Source organism: Oncorhynchus mykiss, chromosome 11 (assembly GCF_057628025.1).
Source record: "Oncorhynchus mykiss isolate SJ-2025 chromosome 11, ASM5762802v1, whole genome shotgun sequence".
Lineage (NCBI taxonomy): Eukaryota > Metazoa > Chordata > Actinopteri > Salmoniformes > Salmonidae > Oncorhynchus > Oncorhynchus mykiss.
Window position 1 is genome coordinate 46,267,079 of NC_143032.1, and position 8,696 is coordinate 46,275,774.

General features: G+C 41.3%; 1 long non-coding RNA gene across 1 annotated transcript in view; it reads left to right on the top strand.

The window, feature by feature from the left end:
- Nucleotides 1-6,827, top strand: part of LOC149979599 (uncharacterized) — a 75,304-nt gene extending 68,477 nt beyond the window's left edge. Inside the window, exon 2 of the long non-coding RNA XR_016484498.1 lies at nt 1,698-6,827. This is a non-coding gene — a long non-coding RNA (uncharacterized LOC149979599). The remainder of the gene's footprint in view (nt 1-1,697) is intronic.
- Nucleotides 6,828-8,696: the final 1,869 nt, after the last annotated feature.

Here is an 8,696-nt window from a genome sequence, read left to right on the forward strand (position 1 = left end):
TTCATTATCAATGTTCAATAAGCGTTGTAGTATTTTTGGGAAAAGATGAAAACAATTCTCAATCAGGTCCAACATTATTGGCACCCTTGATAAAGATGAGCAAAAAAGACTTGTATAAAATAAATAATACAAATACTGAGTTATATAGTATGCTCCAAAAAAATTCTGCTTATAAAATTGCTCAGAGAATGACTTTTTGCTTAAGAGGATTTTCATCATTGATATCAGCCCTCACCAATATCACACTAAATATACATATCCTAGCATTGACTTAATCTCTTTGAATTGCATTTTTAAATGATTTTCACAGAGAATATTAGATAGAGCTGCACATGTAACTACATTTTCTCAAACTCTCTCTCACTTTCATTGGCCTTAAGTTGTCTGTGTTTGAATCCAAATGTCAAAGAGATTTTGAGGTAAAAATGGAAATAGGGCGAGTGTGGGAGAAAGTGAGAGGGGGGACATAAGAGGGAAGATTAGACTGTTTAGAAGGTAGGCGTGAACCTGAAAAGCAGGTCAACCCTATAATGTGCCAATTTAGAGGGAGGATCATTAGAGGCATTTACCATGACTTTTCCCTACACTCTAGTCCTCTGGTAATTACACTGTAGGTCCCTCTCAAGTGCGTTGAAGAAAATGGTGGAGATCCTATAAAAGCCCACTTAGAATACAGTGCATCCAGAGAGGAAGCTAAGGTTGTTATTACATCACTTTGGGATGCATAGGGATCTCCATTATACCTGTAGAGTGTATAGATGGGTAGAGAAGAGGAGAGAAGAAGATGGAGATTTTCATACTGGCAGCCCTGAACCATATTTTACTCCATTGTTTCTTTCTCGGAACAGAAGTGCAGGATGCGGTATGAATGACAGCATGGGTGATGAATGTTGACGTGAGGACCTGCTGTACATTTCCACTAATTGCTCTGCCTTGCTTGGTCCTGGCACGTTTGTAAAAGGTGGTGAAAGGCGCTTTTTTAGGGTCGAGCGAGGGGTCAGTGATTTGGGGGGAGGGGGGGGGGGGGTTGAAGAGGAGGAGGAGGAGGAGGAGGCGCCTCAGTGCTCTTGATAACCTCAAGTGAAGGACAGAGAGGTGAAGACCTAGCTTGTAGTTCTCTGTAGCTCGATGTCTTAAACACCCATAGTAAATCTGTCCACAGTTAAAGCATCATACATCGCTAGTATGTTTTTGGTGTGGATATGACATCATCTGCAGAAGACAAACTGCGGCCATGTTAGAAATCGACAAAGAAGACAGGGAATAGGAACGGTATTATACACTGGCAGACGTGTCACGGTTTTTGATTCACGTTGTGCTGGAAAGCCCTAAGACTGGAAGAAATCCTGGGTTAGGAAAAAAATACCTATCTTTGCTGATGCTATTTTAATTAAATAGTTGCTAGGTTACACAGAGAAAGACGACAGGGGTAGGTAGGTGGTGGGACAGGCGCCTGGCGAGGGGGGTGGGGGTAGTAGTGGTGGGGGAGAGGGAGGAGTTTGTTTGAGGAGGGGACATGTCCCTGAACCATGAACACACATCCCTTTGTCACACCCAGTCTATAATAAGGATTTCAAATGCGAGACGTATTGACATGAAGTACAGTGAGTGATTTTATGCTCTCTCTCTATTTCTCTCCCTCCTTTCTCCCTTTCGCTCTCTCTCCCATCTCTCTCTTTCTTTAATTTCTCTCACAGATCAGAGGAAGGGGGAAAGTCCCCTTTTATCTTGGGGACAGTGCTTTTCACCTTCACCGGTGACTTACTGGGGGCCGATGCTCTCGTTGCACCCTGGGATACCAGACGATGGCGGATGCCTCTGGCCCACGTTCCCTGGCAACCATTCCTGGAGCCAGACAAGCCTTGCCCACAGCCCCCCTCTCCAACCCTCTACCCCCTACCCCTTTAGTCGAGCAGTCCTCATCCCTCTAGCCAACCACCCAACGTCCCCAGTCTGCGTCCAGGGCTCTGGCCACACATAAACCCGAGACAGGTCTCTGATGGATGGGGCTGGCTGGAGAAAGGAGAGAGGCCCTTGATGTTGGAAATAAATCTGACAGGCCCTATTGGAAAGGGCCAGGCCTAATCTTTCCCAGCAACTCTGTAGACTAAGGCTTATTCCTTTTCTTGTTCTGTAGCCTTCCCTCTCTTTATTAACCCTCGCTCCCTCTGTCCATCCTTCTCGTCGTCCATGTCTACAGAGATAATGCTGTAATTTACTTTCAAGCATTGTGGAACATGAATGATAGTGTCTTTTTTCAACGTAGTACACATTAGCCTTTAACAGATAATAGCCTACTGGTAAGAGGAATAAATAAAACATTTGTGGTCACAATTGCTAGGTGCTAAAAGTGAAATAATTCTTATTATTTCATAAGATTCCAAACAGATACTGATAAAAGGTGGTCTGGTCCATCTTCTTTTCAAAGGTACTTGGCTTTTATTTTTCATATTCACGGGTAAAGTATGGACGTGTAAAGACAATTAAGCAACGCCTTTCCCATTACTCTGTATAGTGCCTTTAGAAAGTATTAATCCGCTTGACTTATTCCAAATTGTGTTGTGTTACAGCCTGAATTCAAAAATGGATTGAAGTTCACACAATAACACAAAATGACATTTTCTCAAATATATTGAAAATGAAATACAGAAATATCTCATTTACTAAACATTCACACCCCTGGGTCAATACTTTGTAGAAGTCTCTCTGGGTAAGTCTCCAGGAGCTTTCCACACCTGTATTGTACAACATTTGTTCATTATTATTTTTTTATTTAACCAGGTAGGCCAGTTGAGAACAAGTTCTGATTTGCAACTGGGACCTGGCCAAGACAAAGCAAAGCAGTGCGACAAAAAACAACAACACAGAGTTACACGTGAGATAAACAAAAGTACAGGCAATAGAAAAATCTATATACAGTGTGTGCAAATGCAGTAAGGAGGTAAGGCAAAAATTTGTAATTGTGATAGATGTGCAGATGATAATGTGCAAGTAGAAATACTGGTGAGCAAAAGAGCAAAAAAAAGTAAATTAAAAATATGGGGATGAGGGGATGAGGTAGGTAGTTGGATGGGCTATTTACAGATGGGCTGTGTTAATCATTGCTAGACAACCATTTTCAAGAATTTCCATAGATTGTCAAGTAGATTTAAGTCAAAACTGTAACTTGGCCACTCAGGAACATTCACTGTGTAGATTTGGCCTTGTGTTTTAGGTTATTGTCCTGCTGAAAGGTGATTTCATCCCCAAGTGTCTGAATCAGGATTTTGCCTGTGCTCTATTACATATATTTTTAATCCTGAAAAACTTCCAAGTCCTTAACAATTACAAGCATACCCATAACATGATGCAGCCACCACTATGCTTGAACATATAGAGTAGTACTTAGTAATGTGTTGTATTGGATTTGACCCCAAACTTAACACTTTGTATTCAGGACAAAAAGTGTATTTCTTTGTTAACTGTTTAGCAGTTTTTCTTTAGAGCCTTGTTGCAAACAGGATGCATGTTTTGGGGTAGTTTTATTCTGTACCTGTGTCATGTTAACTGTCTTCAAACTCCCTGCCATAAATGATTCAAGGCGCAGCGTGCATGTAATTCCACATCTTTAATAAAGTGAAACCTTCACAAATAACAGGTAAACAGAAACCGACCGTGAACCAACCGTGGCGCACACAAACACACACAGAAAATAAATAATTACCCACAAACACAGGTGGGAAAAGGCTGCCTAAGTATGATTCCCAATCAGAGACAATGATAGACAGCTGCCTCTGATTGTGAACCATACCCGGCCAACAAAGAAACAGACAAACTAGAATGCCCACCCAAATCACACCCTGACCTAACCAAATAGAGAAATAGAAAGGCTCTCTAAGGTCAGGGTGTGACAACCTGCTTCCTTCTTTTCACTCTGTCAATTAGCTTAGCATTGTTGAGTAACTACAATGTTGTTGATCCATCCTCAGTTTTCTCCAATCACAGCCATTAAACTCTGTAACTGTTTTGAAGTAACCATTGGCCTTATGATGAAATCCCTGAGTGGTGTCCTTCTTCTCCGGCAACTGAGTTAACAAGGATCCCTGTGTCTTTGTAGTGACTAACCCCTTTTGTAGTGACATTCTAAAAGGGATATTCAATGTCTGCAATTTTTTTATCAACCAATAGGTGCCCTTCTTTGCAAGGCATTGGAAAACCTCCCTGGTCTTTGTGGTTGAATCTGTGTTTGAAATTCACTGCTTGACTGAGGGAAATTACAGATCATTGTATGTTCAAATACATGTCATACACTATTATTGAACCCCGAGTGAGTCCATGTAACTTAATGTGGGACTTGTCAAACAAATGTTTACTACTAAACTTATTAAGGCTTGCCATAACAAAGGGGTTGAATATATTTTTGACTCAAGCCATTTCAGCTTTTCATTTATAATTTGTTTAAAAAAATTGAAAACATAATTCCACTTTGAGAAATAAAGTGGGGCAGCAGTTTAGCCAATTGTTGGACTAGTAACCAAAAGGTTGTAAGTTCAAATCCCCAAGCTGACAAGGTACAAATCTGTCGTTCTGCCCCTGAACAGGCAGTTAACCCACTGTTCCTAGGCCGTCATTGAAAATAAGAATTTGTTCTTAACCGACTTGCCTAGTTAAATACAGGTCAAATTTGACATTATGGGGTATTGTGTGTAATCCATTTTAAATCCAGGCTGTAACACAACAAAATGTGGAAAAAAGTCAAGGGGTGTGAATACTTTCTGAAGGCACTGTAGGTAGGTCTCCTAAGTGTGTACACATGTGTAACTGACTGTAAAGAAACACAATGAATATAGTTAAGACACACACATACACCTGTCAACATTAAGTGCTTTGAGAGGCTGGTCATGGCCCACATCAAGGCCAGCTTGCCAGACAATATGGACCCATTAAAATTTGCCTACCATTCCAACAGATTCACAGAAGATGCCATCTCCATTGCTATTCATTGACTAGAGTTCAGCATTCAACATATTATTTTCCCTCTAAACTTGTCACCAAGCTCAGGGCTCTGTGTCTCGAAATCACCGTCTGCAACTGAATCCTGGACTTCTTGTCGGGCAGGCCACAAGCTGTGGGGATTGGCAACAACACCTCCCCCAGTCTTAGAAAAAAGGGTTCCAAAAGGGTTCTGCGGCTGTCTTCATAGGAGATTCCTTTTTGTTTCCAGATAGAACCCTTTTGTGTTCCATGTAGAACCCTCTCTGAAAAGGGTATTACATGGAACCCAAAAGGGTTCTACCTGGAACCAAAAGGGGTTCTTCAAAGGATACTCCTATAGATATCACCTTTTAATCTTCTTGAGAGTGTAACTCTCAAGACTGGTGACCCCCAGGGATGTGTCCTCAGCCCACTGCTGTACTCCCTGTCCACCCATGACTACGTGGCAAAGCACAACACCAACTCCATTATCAATTTTGCTGACTGGACACCTATTCATATTACTGCAAAATGTCTATTTATTATTGCACAATCTATTGCACAATTCCCCGGCATATGTGTACATATCCTACTTTAATTAGTTTGAGTGCCTCCTTGTATTATATTTTAGCTACATTTGATCCTATTTCTCATTCATTGAGCTTGTATTTTTTTGTACCCTTTTATTAACTTAATCACTTTCCTATTGTTGTCGCTTATCAGTAGGGGAACATGTAAGTAAGCATTTTGTTGCATTGTGTACCCATGTTTATCATATGTACACCTTGTTCCTCAATTAAATGTTTTGAGCTTATTGTAGTAGATTGTGGCAGGTTGTGGTAAATTACGTCATTCTGTCATTGTACCACACTACACAAGGATGAGTTAGAACGCTGATCTGTCGGTAGTCTAAACTGTGGCACAAATTGACTATCTTTTCGGAATGAATCGAGGTGTGAATGTTTCAGTCCGAGAGTCTCTCTTCTCTGGCACTATAGTCCTGCATCTGGCAAAAATATATATTAGCTGGCAGGTGGTCCCGGAGTTGAGAGAGAACTTGGGTAAATAGAATTGCGCAATTACACTTGACATGATGATTTCTTTTTAAATAGACACGGTGGGCTTTTGGTTTTTCTCCCTCTAAAAACAGAAATAAATCATTCTAAATAACAAACTGGCTTTATTTACCACCGTGTGAAAGAGTGATAGCCCCTCTATATAAAGTGAGTTTCTGGAAGAGTCCTTCTTTGCTGATGTGAAGAAGAAACTGAATGAAAGAGAGTCCAACTAGGAAACAGGCTGCCCATATTTTCAAGACCAGAGGTACTATTTAGTAATTAACCTACTCATGTTGGCCTCCCGGGTGGCGCTGTTCTGCAGCGCCAGCTGTGCCATCAGAGTCCCTGGGTTCGCGCCCAGGCTCTGTCGTGACCGGGAGGTCCGTGGGGCGACGCACAATTGGCCTAGCATCGTCCGGGTTAGGTAGGGATCTCCTTGTCTCATCACGCACCAGCGACTCCTGTGGCGGGCCGGGCGCAGTGCGCGCTAGCCAAGGTTGCACGGTGTAGCCTCTGACACATTGGTGCAGCTTCCGGGTTGGATGAGCGCTGTGTTAAGAAGCCGTATGGCTGGTTGGGTTGTGTATCGGAGGACGCATGACATTCAACCTTCGTCTCTCCCGAGCCCGTACGGAAGTTGTAGCAATGAGACAAGTTAGTAGCTACTACAACAATTGGATACCATGAAATCGGGGAGAAAAAGGGGTCAAATAAAAAAAAAACTACTCATGTTGTGTTTGTTCAATTATTTGTGACATTGTGGTTACAATGAATAATGTAAACAAAATAAATTGAATAAATTCTATTCATAATGAATAATCAGCATATAATTTGTCCTTATTTCATTTTTAGACAATACAAAACATACACATACAAATGACAATTGCCATGACGAATAAACAAACTTGAACTTGAACACAAATTCAGCAGATCCACAGCAGTGGTTTGGTTTTGCATGCATCATCCAGCTTATTGCTATAGCAGAGGCTTAGCCTTGCGGGCAGTGCAGGAATCCGAGTGTCTGTCCGCTGGCCTGGCCAGACCCAGTCTCCCCTGGGAGCCTCCATTGATTCCACTGAATGGCCCTAATGACCTAAGTTACTCCCAGGCCGCCATTTGTCTAACAGGTGACATGAAGAGGTCAGAGGTCAGGTCAATGTGGATGTCAATATGTGACCTCTTAAGAGACAAAATTAAATCACAACAATAACTCTAAAGCAGGACCTTATTCACGCTCATCAAACAGACTCATTCATTCTCAACGATACTAACAACCTCTTCACAAATTACATTTATATGTGTATATTTTGCTTTATTTTGGTCAAGTCAACCTTATTGAAAACCAACCAAACACAAAAATACAGTTGTCAAAACAAAGCCCAAAACATGTTGATTTGGATCCAATTTTTATTTTCACAAATATAGTGTAGCTACACTAAATATGGATACTTAAGACTGCTGTATTTTTCTGCATAATTGCCCAGATTATTTCCATAATATACAGCTAACTGCCAAAATAAAGGAAACACCAACATAAAGAATCTCCCATAAGTGTTCAATTGGGTTGATATCTGGTAACTGAGATGGCGATGACACATGATTTATATAATTTTCATGCTCATCAAGTCATTAAGTGACCACTCGTGCCCTGTTGTCATTCTGTTGGGCCATAGCCATGGTAGCCCAAATAATGGCCTGCCCAGCCAGCATTTCTATACATGACCCTAAGCATGATGGGATGTATATTGCTTAATTAACTCAGGAACCACACCTGTGTGGAAGCACCTACTTTCAATATACTTTGAATCCATCATTTACTCAAGTATTTCCATTATTGTGCACTTAGCAGTATATTGATCCATGAAATAGTTTATATGTGTTTAATATCCTCTATATGATGAGATTCTATTGTTCTCAATCTAATTTAAATGTAATTTCCTGAAAGTATAGTACAGTGTTAAATTGTCTTAATGAGGAACATAGCTTGATTTTCAGGAACTGTGTGGAAGGGCTGGGTGTAGCACTCCGTGAATGTATTGTTCATCATCAGCCTTAATGAAATATTGTGCTGCAAATTAACTCTATTAGAATTGAGACATGCAGGAAACATGGCCTGTAGCACAATAATGCAGATATCAGCTGTGTGTGTGTGTGTGTGCGTGTGTGTACGTGTGTGTGTGTGTGTGTGTGTGTGTGTGTGTGTGTGTGTGTGTGTGTGTGTGTGTGTGTGTGTGTGTGTGTGTGAGTGTGTGTGTGTGTGTGTGTGTGTGTGTGTGTGTGTGTGTGTGTGTGTGTGTGTGTGTGTGTGTGTGTGTGTGTGTGTGTGTGTGTGTGTGTGTGTGTGTGTGTGAGGCCCAGGGTTTCGGAGGTTCAATTAGTGGTGTTGCACATTATATCAATCTATCACAGAGTCTAAATCTTATCAAACCAAAATGCAATCCAGGGACCAATATTTAATTGAATTGGGAAAGATTACTTATTGGGTAGACTTTTTTCCCCACTCTCTTCGATGCACTGCAATGTAATGATAGCACAATAGGCCAATGGATGAGGACAGCGGTCACAATCTGTCAGTCATGCTGATGTTCCATGTGTGACACTAATATCGTGTGATGCATTTCAAATCACAGACACCCTCATTCCACATCCCTATAAACTACAGCAGAATTTCAGGCTATTCCACCC